General features: G+C 44.8%; 1 protein-coding gene across 1 annotated transcript in view; it reads left to right on the forward strand.

Annotated features, from left to right (window-relative positions):
- The first annotated feature begins 553 nt into the window (after positions 1 to 553).
- The window catches only part of Dse (dermatan sulfate epimerase), a 56,471-nt gene continuing 41,695 nt past the window's right edge, over positions 554 to 15,329 (forward strand). Inside the window, exon 1 of the mRNA XM_048425134.3 lies at positions 554 to 701. The gene's annotated coding sequence lies outside the window, so the exon portion shown is untranslated. The remainder of the gene's footprint in view (positions 702 to 15,329) is intronic.

A 15,329-nucleotide genomic window follows, 5' to 3' on the forward strand; every position in this document is an offset into this window, starting at 1 on the left:
CAGTATTTTGTAGCTCCACTCTAGGCGACAACTGCTTCAGATTAGGTGATTTCCCCCCTTCTCTTTGAGAGTAAAACTGAATTCAGGAAAGAGGGGAGGGGGAAGGCAACTGGAGTGTAACTATTTTGGAGCCTCGGGAGGGGATTGGGCACTAGCATCGGGAGTGGGATTCTTTAAATTCTCAGCTTTCCTCTTCCAGCTCTTTACAAACGCATCGGCCCCTCCCCCGCGGGCCTCCAGAAGTTATCTTTTCTTTGGGTGCGATTCCAGAGTGGAACCTGAAGCTCAGGTCCCGAGAAACCAGAGCAGGAGTTAAAGCGGCTGGACAGGACAGGGTGCGTGGGGTCTTGATCCCGGCTGCGGGAAGGCTGAACCGGGTCCTGGGACCGCGGAGGGGGAGCGTGGGCTGAGGTCGAGATTGGGCCTCCCGGGGGTCCTGTTCTCCCCCTTCCCAACGTCGCTTCCCCAGCTCTGCTGACGTTGCGGCTTCCTCCGCCCCAGGCCGAGCCCTGCCGCGGCCCGCCCTCCGCCGACGGTCCCCGCCCCGTCCGCACGGCCGCCGGAGGCTGCAGCGGAGCAACCCGGGCGCGGCGCCCTGGGCTTGGATGGCTCGGCGTGCGCTCTGAGGGCCGGACTCCAAGGGTCCGGAGTCTGGGCGCCCCGCGGGGACGCGGCGAGAAGACGCCCCGAAGGACCGAGCGGTGAGTGGGGGAGAGCGGTACAGGGGAGGAGATCGGGGCGCTGGGGCGGGGGCGCCGTGGATCTATAGCAGAGAAGCTTCCCTCCTGCGCGGGACGGGTCCCTGCCAGGCAGCTAGAGCCACGTCTCACTGTGTGCGGATTCCCCGTGGGCTGTGCACCCGGGCCCGCTCGCCTGGCACCACGGTCTCCCATCCGAGAGCCCACCACCGAGCCCGGCTCCACAGCAGCCCGGAGATCTGTAGCGAATAGCGGGGACTGGACGGGCCCCCAGACTCCCGTGCTCCCGCGGGATTGGGTGGCACAGCCGCGTGTCCCATTCCCCTTGTACACGAATTATCCAGGGATGGTGGTGGTCGTGAGCGCTCTTGTTGGCTCTGCCTGTGCGACCTCAGGACCGCAGAAGTCCGGAAAGCCGGTACTGAGCCACCCCCAGCCGCAGGATTCCAGCGCCCCTGCACTTCATCAATACCCCGGAGTGGCTGGGTAACCTCAGCCAGAAGCCGCCTGGGCCGGCCCCGCGGGTGGGTCGGGTGTGTGTGTGTGTGTGTGTGTGTGTGTGTGTGTCTGTATCTGTGTGTCTGTGTGTCTCTGTTTGTGTCTGTCTGTGCGTGTTTCGGAGGTGGAGGAGCTTGAATTGGGCTGGGGAGCGCTGTAAGCGATGCCACATGGCATCAGAATCTGTCTGGGACTGGATATGAATTAAGCTGTGACCTGACAAGTTTCTCATCTCTCCTTTGAGGCAGCAGAGTCAGCTTAGGCCAGCTGGCGTTCATAATGAAACCCAATCCCTTGCTTCCAAACCAAGAAACCAGCCTCATTTACCTGGAATTCTTTAGGTCAGGAATTGACACGTTGGTTTCTAGGGACTTCCTAGTAGATTCTTGAAATCATTTGGTGTTAATTGCTGCTTAGTCAACGATCTATTAAGGAAGAAAGAACCTCTCCCTAGAAATATTTCATTATCTTTCATGTTACAGAGTTTACACCTTTAATAATTTTGTTTTCTTCAGTTTTCACATTTCCTTAATAAATGATAGTATTCATGAGGTGATTTTTTTAAAAAAATATTTATTATTATAATTTTTAAATGATATGTCTGGGAAGATGTGCATGTGCATCTGAATGCTCGCAGAGGTCAGAGAAGGATGTCAGATCCACTGGAAGTGGACTTACAGGCTGTGAGGAGCTTCCTAATACGGGAGCTGGGAACTGAACCCTGGTCCTATGCAAGAGCAGTACCAGTTCTTGAGATGAAAAATTTGGGCTAGATATTTGTAGACGCTTTCACACTATACCACTAAAGAGAATTACAGAACATAACATGTGTGGAAAAAAAAACGGGGTCACCTGACTGCTCATGCATACTGTTTTCCTGCATAGATATGGTCACCCCCTTCCTCCCGTCTTTTTTCTTTTAAGTGTAGTGAAGTCTATCTCAGTCAAAAAGAGAGAAAAAGTTGGATCTAATATGTGATGTTACCCTCAGGAGGGGCTTAGCCAAAGCACAAGCTACTAGGGGGAACAGGCAGGGGTGCACCCAAGAGATAGCCCCAGATTTCTTGGAATTTCTACAGCTGTAGTAAAGGAAAATACATGACTAAGCAACCTAGAGAACTTTCCTGTTGGAAGAGCCGTTTTACTCACTGACAGGGCTATGTAATCATTTTCAGTTTCAATAATTAAGTGAAAACACTGGCCTACAGCATACATTTTAATATCCAGACTAAAAAGACATAGTGAAATCACCCAGTAGAAGATTTTTTTTTTTTTTTTTTTTTTTTTTTTTTTTTTAGACAAAGTACCTTGAGGGGGAGGGAAATTGGCAAAAGGATACAACCAAGGTCTTTGCATGCTGGGGATTTTTAGATTCTCATCCTGGTCCTGCTGGGTGAAGATGGGTTTGTTCACCTTTCTGCCCAGGTTAGGGCCTGGTGAAGAGAGAGAAAACACACAGTAAGAGTTAGATCTGCCAGGTGAAGTCGGTATCATCTTAGGGAGCAATGCTTGTGTGTGTGTTTACTTTAGTATTCCCTAGCAGCTGATCACAAGTCTGCTAGTACGGCCCATTTCAGTGAGGTAAATGGTGTGTCTGGTGCAGAAGGTTCTAGCGCTGTCCTGGCCGGACCTGGGTTTATCTCTGAGATGAAGTTCTTCACTTCACAGGAATTTTGTACTGCCTCATTATAGAAAATTATTTCAGTCTCTGAGACAGTTTTAAGACCTGTGAAAATGCATTCCGGGATGAAACAAAGCTTTATTGTTTTCTTAATTCTTTATATCATTTGTGATAGACTATTTTGCTACTTATTTCTTCTTGTCTTGGTTCCTTTGTGATGCATGAGAGAAAGCACATAATTCTTAATATTATGATTTTAACAAGTGGAGGAAAAGGAGGGGAATAATTTGGGTTAATGAATTGATAAACTGTTTTCAAAACTGTTAAATCATCAGATGACTGATTACAGCCTAATTTAAGCATTTTTTTCAGTCATTAGGATGTCTCAGCCCTAAATATAGTAAATATTTTGACAGGTCTTCCCTTTCCGGTGTCCTTGGTTGTGTTTGGGGCAGGTCTTTCGGGGGAACCGGGGCCGATGATGATGGGAACTGCACCAATGGAAGCTTCCCTCCATCCTGAGAGGGGCCGGGTGTTTGCCCTTCTGAAGGATTGAAAGGCACCTGAGAAGTTTCTGTGTCCAACAACCCTAGTGACAGAATGTCCGACACGGGGCAAGACTGTTCCTATGGTATATTTACTGCCTTGAGATTTTCTCATACTGGAATTACATTATCTCTTCCTATTGTGATTTGTGGACTCCCTGGAGGTCACTAAATTACTAGCAGATGTTTGACCTGCACAACCCAAATCTGTGTACCTGTAGACATGGTGGACATGGGAATGAAGCCGCTGTCTATACCCAGGGTACCCACAAGGGAAATTATCTTCCCATAAATTTCATGTGATGAATTAGAGTCAGAGTGGGAAGCAGGGGTCAGAATGCCAGACTCCCAAGACATTGTACAGAGCTGTTTGCTGGTAGCAAGGACTGGAAATGAACGTTTCCCAAACCCTCTCCACTGTCCCATTCTAAATGGAAATTCTCTTTGAAAATTAGACCAGTTTTTCAAAGAAAATATTTCTGTGCGTATGATAAATAAATGTAGCACACATGCCATTTCTTGATACTCTTTGGTGTTTCAGAACTCAGTGTTATGTGGAAGGGTGATTTGATTAGCTGATTGTGAAAACATTTCAGAATTAGAAGAAAACCAGAAGGTATTGGGCAATGGGATAATACTGGGCCATTACTTTAATTGTGGTAACTAAACTCTCCTCTCAAATTCATAAGCATTTCGTCAGCTGAAGGACAGGCAATGTCCTCGATAGATTAGGCAGCTTTCTGCATACTTAATGTTTTCAAATAGCCAAATACTCTTGCATTTTGCTCAATGTGTCCTAATTCACATTTTAGCCTTGTGGAGATGGAGCATGAGGTAGGGCGTGTATCTTGTCTTAAGTTTAGTAGATGGAAATCCTGAAGGTAGGAAACTCAATCGGTCGTTTTATAGGTCAACTGCGACATACCTTAAGTTGAAAGAGACAAGCATAAATCGCACACGTAATGCTCCTTCGTCCTCGGTACCTCCCAGTTCACATGCTAAAGGCTCACATTTCAGTTATCTATAAAATTGCTTTATTATATTTTGTAGTTACTGCCCATGAACTGTCAGCTCCTGGAATGCTCATAGACTTCTCAGGCTTCTGCAACTGTTTAGAGATCCACTTTTGTCCTCAAGCCTGCCCTCTTCCACCCCGCTCTGCCACCCCCCCCACCCCCCACCCCCGCCTAGGCTTGGTAAAGACCTTTCTGCCAGGCCTCTTCTCCTGCCTGCAGACCCCTGGGCTGCATTCTCAATTCTTGTGAACTAGCTTTGGTCTCCAGCTGGCCTTGATGAGCTATCAGCAGTGTTCTTAATTGCCACAGGGAGACAGGCCGCAGCCTGTTGAAGGGTTGAACTCTGGATTCTTTTTCAGATGCTCACAGAAATATAAACCTGCCGGAGAGGACAGATTCTCAGAGTCTGTTAGGGTCAGAAAGAAAGAGGATAGTTTTAGTTTGGAAAGAGAAGAAAAGATGCTGAGGCCATCTGTTTATTTCTTGAACGGAGGCATTCGTTCAGTTCTTAACTCAAGAATAACACTGAATTTTAATGTGGGTTAAGATTGTCCCTGGGTTTCCTTCTGCGTGCTTCAGTGCTCTGGGAATCATCTAGAAACATGATCTCAGGAGAAATGTTGAGCTGTTCTGAAAGGAGCCGAATTTCTATGCTCAGTATGATGTGTAAGTTCTGATAATGAACATGCTATACTTCAGTGTTTTGTACTGAAGAATATTTATTAGATGAGTCATTATTAGGCGAGTGAAAATCTCACTATAAAATGTAACAAATAAATGGGTTACTAGCTGTGTACATGGGTGCTGGGAAATCTGATCTCAGGTCCTTTTACTTCTGTGGATGTTGTACTGAGTCCTCTCCCAGACTTCATTAGATTTAATTAGACATATGCCATGTCTGCTGTGGGCTATTTGCATCAGCTTTGTCCTGGACACAGTCAGAAGGAGTTTGCAACTAATGTATATATCTGCATACGGAAACAAACCTTTTGGGGGCTTATTTGTTGATAGCGACTCTCCTCCTCAGTTATTGTGGGATAAACAAAGCAGAATGAACTATACTAGCAAAAATGAAAACCTTTTGGCATGGTAGTGATGCAGAGGCAGGAGAATTGCCTTGAGTTCCAGGCCTGAGCAAGTAGTGAGCTCAAAGTCTTCCGGGGTTACATAGCAAGAACCCATCTCAAAAAGTCAAAATTAAACACAAAGATAAAAGACTTTAAAAAAAAAAAAAAGAATCGGCCCCAGTCAATTTAAAGAGCTATCTATCATTTGACTCTGCTTGAGATGGGCGCGGCATCCACACATGCCATAGGGTTGTAAAGCCGTATTTGTTGATCAAATCAGGTGTTTACATTTTTTTCATGTGCGAGAACAGTAGGTGTGCAATGCGGAGGATGCTAATAAAAGGCATGTAGCACACTAGCACACATGGAAGCTTCTCTGGGAAAGTTGAACCAGGATCTTATAAATCCTAAAAAGAATTTGTGACGGATTGTTTGTGCTCACCAACTTGTTTGTCTAGATTAAGTCTCAGGTGATGGCACTGGCTTTCCTGTTCCTGGGGCGGCTAGAAGGCGAGGGTGTTTGCTGACAACTCCAGGGTTCATAAACACAGCAATTTTCAGATCATGTCTTTAACGCCAAAGAGATTGCTCCCTTTCGGAATGACCGAGAGAAATGGCAGAGTTCTCTTCTAGATTGGGCTATAGAAAGACAGTTCTAAAGCCACTTATGTCCAGAGGCGGCCAGTGACAAGAAACCCAGGAGCAGAAGTCACTGATATAGATCAAACATAGTCTGTGCCAAACTTCACTCCAAACCAACATGCACGGATCAGATCCGGAGTGAAATCAGATCCCAGGGCACAATGCTGACTGTAAGTTGCTTTTATTGTTCGGCTATATCTATAGGTGGATTTCTAGAATTCCATGCCGCCTCTGGAGAACCTTTCTTCTAGCAGGTTAGTGACATCATTGCGGGAGGAGTAAAGGGGGCTCCTTTCTCCAGCCACAAGGACAAATCAGGCAGGGGCCAGCTGGCCTCTGGAATCACCTGCTGTGTTTCTACTTCTCTTACGCTATGGGACGGGCCAGGCAGGAAGGACAAAGGAGTCTGAGGGAAACTGGACAGCTGTTTTCCATCTTCCCCTAGGAGAGACAAGGGGAAACAGCCACGAGGCCAGCAGGAGGGGTTTCTGTTCATCACAGCGAGGCTTGCTTAGTGCTTTTTACCCTTTTGGGTGATTTCTGGAGGCCTTTGAGATCTCTGGAAAGGTTTACAGCTTGGGCAGATGGGTGCTGCGGGGCTCTGGAGCCGTGACTTCTTGAAATTCAGAGAAGATAAAAATGAATTATTTACAGGGATGTAAGAAAAATGGTCAGTTTCGCCATTTTGAGTGAAAGGTTTTTGCCGCTACAGTTTTTCATAGCATTTTTGCTAGAGCCTAGTATCAACTGGAGATGCTGCGGACCCTATGCTTTATTTTCTTCCTCATAGAAACTTTTTTCTTCATATTTAAAAGAAGTTAAAGTAACATTTTATTACTAACAAATGTTAACTGGTAGACACATTGCATAATTATTGCCACAGTCAAATTGTCTTTGTATCCATCTTTATCATAGTATATCTCAGCTCTCTTAATTTCTTGTGGGTTTTTTTTTTCCAGTCGTTTTTAATAGTATTAGCACCAGACTCCACTGTTTCATTGGACTTTTGTTTACGGTTTATACCTTTCTCTACTTCATTTCTAAGCGGGGACTTTTGTTTTTCTTTGTTTGTTTGTTTGTTTTGTCTTTGATGGTTGTTGTGTTTTAATAGATGTAGCCCAAAGTGGCCTGGAACTGGCTGGGAAGCAGAGAATGACCTTGAATGTCTGAGCCTCTTGCTCCAGCTCCCAAGTGCTTGGGTTGTAGGCACATGCCACCATGCCAGGTTTATCTCCACCTTTGCTCTGGTAGACTCAGATTGGCAGAGGAAAAGAATCTCAGCGGTCACATGAGCACGTGAGGGCTTCACCATTCTTGTGGTCACAAGAGGGAAGTTGCCAACGCCAGAAAGAACTCTGGAAATTTCACATAGGAATGTTCTTTTAAGGCCAGAAGAGGGGGTCAGATCCTCCAGAACTTAGGTACAGATGGTTGTGAGCTGCTGTGTAGTTTTGGGAATCGAACCCAGGTCCTCTGGAAAAGCAGCCAGTACTCTTACCCTGGAGCCATCTCTCCAGCCCATTGAAGGGTTCTTATAGCATACACACACACACACACACACACATATATATGATGTATACAATATTTTGTCTGTGTGTGTGCCTGCAGGCCAGAAGAGGGCACCGGACCCCATTACAGATGGTTGTGAGCCACCATGTGGTTGCTGGGAATTGAACTCAGGAAGGACCTCTGGAAGAGCAGGTAATGCTCTTAACCTCTGAGCCATCTCTTCAGCCCCCTTATAGCAGTCTTTATGGTTAAAAACAAACAAAAAAACCCAATAATAATAGTTTTTAGAAACAATGTCAAGATTTTTCATTTTGTTTAAGAAGATAATTTCAAAAATATTGATTCTGTGGTTTCTGGATTAAGATGTGATTTTTATGTGTGTGGGTTTTTTTTTCCCTACAGAAAGTGGAAAATATGCAGTCAGCTGAGATGAGTCCAGTTTGGGGATGCTGTGGGCTAAAGGAGGTCCGTGTCCTAGTTGCTCTAAGTGCTGACACAGAGTTAGAGCCTGTGCGGGCCACAGTTTCACTTCTCAAGGGAAGTTGATTCGTGGAATCACCGAAGACCCTCAATTATCTTACTTCAGAATGTTTTCTTTTGGGTTCTCCAGTTTTATTTCTTTTTGTCTTTCTCTGCTTACCCGATGTCTTTCAGAACTTAAAGTGTGTTCCCAGCAGACTCTAACGACTGACCTACTGTCTTTATTCAACTGTCCCATTATTCTTTCTTATACACTAGTTTGAAATGTCCAGATCTGCCTCCCCCACCCAAAGAAATTAATATTTTGGGGGACACATTCTGATCCATTTTTTATCTTTAGATCCTAAAGCTTTTCAGCATAAAATGTGTGATTCAATGTGATTTACATAGAATTGCTCTATAGATGTTAATGAAAAGTAACTGAGTTTTAGAAGTACAGTTTCATTTCAACATGTTAAATTTGATTTTTGAAGCTTGAGGTCATTGGCCCTCTTCCAATATCTTTTTGTTGGGGACCGTGTGTAGGCAGTGAGTATTTGAGTATTTACCTTACTGAATTGCCCTGGAGTGACAAGCCCCTCCCCTCAGGGTAGCTGGTCCAGCAGCGCTGGAAGGAGGTCATAAAGCAGATCCTCTTTTGTGGAACTACACATTTTTATTTTCTGTGATTGGTAAAGCCACTTACTGTTGGTTCAGTGACTGCAAATTTGAGAAGAAATGGATTTGTGTCATTTGGAAAAGAACACTTTGATGTTTAGCTTTGTCCAGTGCACTTCTTGGCACAATCAGATGAAAGAACATATTTGCCAGCTTCTTTTGTGCTTGAGGGCATGTCTGGGTGGCAGCAACAGGGGAGGCATGCCAAATAGATATGATGTGGCTTTTGGCCTTGAGGAATTTAAAATCTGCTTGGCATTGAGACTGACTCTGAAGCTTAATGAGATCAACTAAACAGTGAGCCAAACACCAGGGCCACAGGAAGGAAGAGACTGGAGAAGATGACAGGCAGAAGGATAACAGCTGTGAAGGGATAAGGAATTGGGCCTGGAAGGGTTTTTCGCAATAAAGGGAGGGAATAGGACATTATTTCAGGCAGGCAAGCTAAGGAGCAAAGGTACAGGAAAAGGAGGGAGCGGAAATAAATGGAATGGCCAAGTTGGAGCTTCCTAGCTCCCTACATGTCATTCTGCCTTTTCCCTTCCCCTCAGATGTTTTTCAGTGTTTCCATGCATATATATATATGCATATATTATAATATATATAATATATACACATATAATGTGTATATATATATATTGTGTGTGTGATGTGTGTATGTGTGTACATGTGTGCTCCATAGTGTGCATATGGAGGTCGGAGTGCCGTCTTTCCCTTACACTTCGGAGCCACAGGTTGCTTCCTGGCTGTTTGCTACTGCGCATCATGCCTGCACTTCTGGCTCCAGCTCCCAGCTTGCTGTCGGAGCGCTGGGAATGTAGATGATTGCTGCAGGCCTGACTTTTTATGCGATACACACTCAGGACCTCAAACTTGGGCAGCAAGGCCGTTGAGCCATTTTCCTAGTCCTGCCACACATCCTTTTCAAAGCCCTGGGCTTGACGCCGTAGGAAGGACAGATGGTTAAGCCTTCGAGTCCCAGCAGTTTGTCCCTGAATAGGTGAGGTCTGCTTCACATTCCTTTGGGATCCAGAGAGGACCGAGGTACAATGTGAGGAGGAGAGATGACTACAGATGTTAAAATGCTCAATATGCATAGAATTAATCATCAGTGTATAGCAGAGACAATTAAATCTGTGTCCATTCTTACTTAACCCCTTTAGGGCCCAGTTCAGGTACCACTTCCTTACTGTGTCTGTCCTTGCTCACCCCTGCTGAGTACCAGTGTCTGCCTCCCTCTTGCCTGGACCTGTATGTACCATTCTCCACACAGCCATAGACAGCCAGGCCACAGAGGGCCTTCAGATATAGGCCCGTTTCCCGAAAGGATCCTGTGCCGTTCTTCTTCTTAGTGTAGCCTGCTCTGTGCCTTCTTTCTATTTGAGATTGGAGAGAACGATGGAGGCTCAGGGTTTCTATTGCTGTGACAGAAACACCATGACCAAAAAACAACGTGGGGAGGAAAGGGCTTATTTTCTTTAGCAGCTTGTAGTCTATCATCCAGGGAAGTTGTAGGAACTTGTAGGCAGGAGCTGATGCAGAGGCCGTGGAGGGCTGCTGCTTACTGACTTGATCCTCATGGCTTGCTCAGCCTGCTTTCTTATAGCACCCAGGATTACCAACCCAAGGGTGGCATTGCCCACAGTGAACTGGGGCCTCCCCCATCAATCTTCAGTCAAGAAAATGAACGACAGACTTGCCTACAACCTGGTGGGACATTTTCTTAATTGAAGTTCGATTTCTAAAAAAATAACTCTAACTTGTGTCAATTCGACGCAGAACTAGCCAGCGTGGACAGGAAGATAGCTTTATTGGTAGTACACCTGCAGTGGATACTCTCCTATGTCACTGTCCACTTTATAGGTGACAAAGAGAGGGCCAAACACTTTCAGGAAGGGGCAAAATGTAAGTGTCCATGGTACGGGTTTACTAAGGAGTAAACCTAATAGGATATGAATGAACAGATAAGTCTGCAGCGCTCAGTAAGAGAAATTACTCCCTTTTAGCTTATGGCTAAGGATTAAGGTTCCTTAAGCCATTGAGGATGCTGGAAATATCCCTCAAACAATGCAAGTTACTAGTGAAGATTAATGAGAAGATGTAGACAAATGGTAGTTTCAAATGACGAAAGTGCGAGGAATACTCCCCGAGTTACTTAGAAAACCAGTGCCCTCATGGATTGAAGTGACTGGTTCCGGCTTGCTTGTGGAGTGGGAGAATGTGACACTTGTCTTCCATGCAGGAGCAGGACAGGGAGTGGGTGTCACCAGAAGAGTCAGGTACCTCAGAAAGCTGTCAACTGACCCAATGGTCCTTTGTCCACTTACCGCTCTTCATGTAACCGAGGCAGTTATGTGGCCTCACATACATTTGAGACAAGACATGAGAAGAGCACTTGAAAAGGAGTCATCTCCAACACAGGCAAAGAGAATTTCGTCAGGTGTGACCAAAAGAAGTAGCTGGGGGAAGCCAGCTGTGAGTAGAGATGGGATGGAAGTGGTAAGGAGAGCATGGAGACTTGGGTAGAAAAGTTTGCACAAGAGATGAGGGTTAGGAGGGACATATAGTGATGCTAACATTGTCAGCATAGGATGCTAAAGACATCTCAAAGGACAACTGACACATGAAAATGAGGACACAGACACCAAGTCCAACATTTTTGACCTTGTACATTGACATAAATATTCAACATTTGGCTGTTCCGCTCTGAGTTGGACTGTTTCTCCTCCTCTTTCCTCTCTCCCCTCCTCCTCTTCCCCTTCCCTTGGCTCTCTCTCTACTTTCTTCTTCTAGTCTGCACTTTTAGGTAACTACCTGCTACATGCAGTCACAGCTCTGGGAGCCTTGCTCATATGATCACATATGATACATCTTTTGTACTACCCTGTGGCATGTATATGTTTACCCTTTCCTTCTAGGTAGAGAACTGAATTATAATGTCTGTGGGAGCTCGTTTTTATCCTGTTCATCTAGGTCATTCATTCATCCTGTCTTCGACATTCCTTTGTTGCCTCAAAAACGTGTTTCCCAATAGTAACTTAGCTATAAATATCATAATAACTTTCTTAGCACAGTCTAACAGCAAGGCAGAAGAAGATTTATTTTTAAATCTTAGAAATAGTAATACTAACAAAGCCTCTATACTAAACAACTAAAATGGTAATTATTGCTGGAAATAGGGCTAAAGGGACTGACTTTAAATTTCAGAATAGAATGATGTGAATAAAAGCAATTATGCCAAGATCATCCAGCAGAGAGCCCATTACCGCTGGGCTGTATTAAACCTATATAATGGGCCAGGTGTTTTAGTGTTTTTAAAAAAGACCCAAGGAGACTCATGAAAACCCTCTGTAGGATGTGGGGAAACGAGGGCATTCTGGAAGTGCTCTTGAGCACACCAGGCTTGGTGGTGGTGTGGAGAGGCTTATTGGTAAAGCTAGTCTAGTCACAAGGCGGCCTAGGACGGGACTTAGAGGGACTCTTGGGAGGACATTGCATACACAAAGTTCTAGTGAAGTCTGGTGATGACACTGCCAAGCAGCCCTGGAGATGCCAGCATTGTGGTACGTTTTACCCCCCGAGTGGTTTGTTTTGATAGTCAAAGAAAGATTTTTATTGCTTCTTTCTCTTGAGTTCTATTTAGGTAGCTGCAGAGTTATATAAATAGTTATCTCTGAGTATTTAAAGGCTTACATCTTGACACACAATTAAATTCATCCATTCAGTAAATCCTTGCTGAATGTTTCCTGAATATTAAGCACTCTCTCCCCCATGCTGGCCTCCCGGTTGTCACTGATGTACTTCTGCCGCCCCTATGATATTCTAATAGCATGTGAAGATGCCCTGGGAGCGTTTTCAATAGTGAAAGGCTTGATCCAAGTTGTGATTGGCCAGGATCCAGCGTCTATGTTGAGAAGAACTATGGGAGGGAGGAACTGAAGCCTGGGTGACTGTTTTGAAAGCTCTTGCAGGTAGAGCTTGGTATGGGCTGGGCTATTACAGCAGTGTTTGAAGTGGACAGACTTGAAGAAAGAGCCAACATTTGTTAACAGTTTAGGTCCAAAAACAGGGAGAAACAGAGTTTGGCCTGAATTCGCCACAGGGTTGGTTGGAATAGGAGATGGGGGTAGGTGAGGTGGGGTATGTCTGCGCCGGCAGTTCTGTGTCTTTGGGTTAATTACATGGATGGACCATTGTTTTACAAAGAGAATCTGTTGTATTTTGAGTTTGATTATGATTCACAGGAGGATGTTTGCAAAGTACCCAGGGAATTTTGAGGGAACTATAATCTGGAAGAAAAAAAAAATCTAAAAAATAAAAAGCAAGTACGTGTAAAGATATTTAAGAATATGAAAAGGCTGCAGAGGAGGCAAATTTATTATTGATAACTATTTGAGGACTGGGGGTGGCGGGGGAGGATTGTTTGAGATGGCTGAGAGGATGAAGGTACTTACCTCTAAGTCTGCCAGTCTGGGGCCCACATGCTGGAAGGAGGGAACTGATTCCTGCAGGGTGTCCTCTGACCTCTACATTCACACTGTGGTGTGTGCATGCTCCCCCTGTAGATAAATAAACTTTAAGGTTTCTAATGGCCAAAGTATTGGGACAGGATGCTCATAATTCTAGTGAGACTGTAAATGATTCCACCAAAGGGGTTAAAAAGAACAGGATGTGAATTTGGAAGTCCCTATTACCCCATTCAAGTCAGTGACTCTTTGGATGGACAGTGAAATTTATTATAATCATAGTTTTGATGAACATAATCACTAGGCAGAGGTACTGGGGCAGAGGAAAGGCATAGGAAGCAAAACTTCCGGAGACGCCAAGGTCAAACTCCTAGGTGTTCCCTCCACTGTGGGGCCATGTGCAGTGTTTCTGGCTGGGTAAGTGCACCTGAGCCTTGTTGCCTAGCTGTCTTACTCAAGTCATCTATGCATGCCACACCTGTTTGCTGATGCCAGCTACTCAAACCCCACCCCACCCTGCACCCACCCTTACAGTGCAGATAACTGATTGAACTAGTATCATTTGACCACCAAATATATACAGCAACAAACCTTATCAGGGAGAATAAGCCAGGATCACAGAGCTGTCTCCCGTGGGCTGCTCCCAGATCAGGCCTGAAATCTGGCTTCTCTCCTGATTGTGTGAGGTTGAAGTAGCTGGGGCCTGGGGAGGTAACCCTTTCCTGGATGGTCTGCTAGGCCGTTTTGTTTTGTTAGAGGATAAACTTGCAGGATCCAAACTCAGAAGTGAAACACTGTACATACTCCAGTTTTGCATCGTTTCAAGACATATGCAGCAAAATTCATGAGTGACGCAAGAGAGGTTAGATGTGTTTCACAACAGTTCCCCGAAAATCTGCGATAGTCTCTGACTCACCCATAGGATTTTGCAAATTCTGGTCTAGGAAAAAAGAGAGCTGACCTACAAGTATGTGTGGCATTGGCTGGGTTCAGGGAAGAGACCAAAAGATGGAAATGGAGTCTGGAAATTGGTTAGCCCTAGAGCCGTCTCCATAGGACTCTGTTTTGACAAAGTAGAGCAATGTGGGATGTGAAACTGGGTATAGAAGACTCAAGAAAGGAATGCATTGAGGGTGATTTCAAATAATCAGAATGAGGAAGTGTGGAATGGAAGATGAACTTAGCTTTAGTTAATGTATGTTCTCATTGATAGGAAGTGGAAAATTTACTTTCATTAAATGTCCCATCTCTAAAAAGTAAAATTTCACACACATATACACCCTCTCTTTGAGACAGTCTCCCTGCATAGTCCAGACTGGCCTCGAACTCACAGAGTTTCCTCCTGCCTCAACATCTGCCTGGGACTACTGTTTCCTCATTTAATGTCTTGTTCTGTGTAGGCACAAACATTTCAGCAGTCTTTTCCTTAAGCTACAATTGATGAAATCGCATTAGATTTGAAAACTTCTTTTTTCTGTAGTCCTAAGGTTTTCAACATGCAGTTGAAGAGGAAGTGCTGTCTTAGAATCAAATGTTCGCTTTATATTTGTCAAAATATTTGGCTGTTAGGGCCTTGAAGAAACGGAAGATTTTTAAGTAAACAGTGCACTGTACCTATTTTGGGAGTAAAGTTCTCTGGTTTTGTGATGGCCCATTTCCTTGAGGGGTCATGGTGCACTTCCTCCCGTTGGGCTATGATGTTCTCCTGGAGAAGACAATGGTGGCTGCTAGCATTCTCTGAGTTCTTTCTGACTCCTGCACATCCTTTGAATGCTTCAAATGTATCAGTCAATTAAAGCATCACAGAGACCCTGTGGGCGAGGTGGTGTTACTTTAAACAGGAGCATAGCTGAGGATAGGGTGATGTTAGGATTCAATTCCAAACAGAGCCTCAGCCCTTCTGACTTAGGCGTTGATTATGTTAAAACATCACAGAACAAACATTTTATAGATATAAGTCCATTTACTTTCACATCAGCAAGTTGAAGAGTCAGGATAACATTTTTAGCACATTTTAAATGAAGTAGGTCTAGAAAGTTTGAAACAAACTATGTTGGCTCCCCTGAGGGCTCTTGTAGCCTCTTTTCTGCCTTCATAAATCTATGGCAGGGAGGAAGTTTTTCCTGTAGT

The sequence above is a fragment of the Myodes glareolus genome, chromosome 1 (genome assembly GCF_982192425.1).
Source record: "Myodes glareolus chromosome 1, mMyoGla1.1, whole genome shotgun sequence".
NCBI lineage: Eukaryota > Metazoa > Chordata > Mammalia > Rodentia > Cricetidae > Myodes > Myodes glareolus.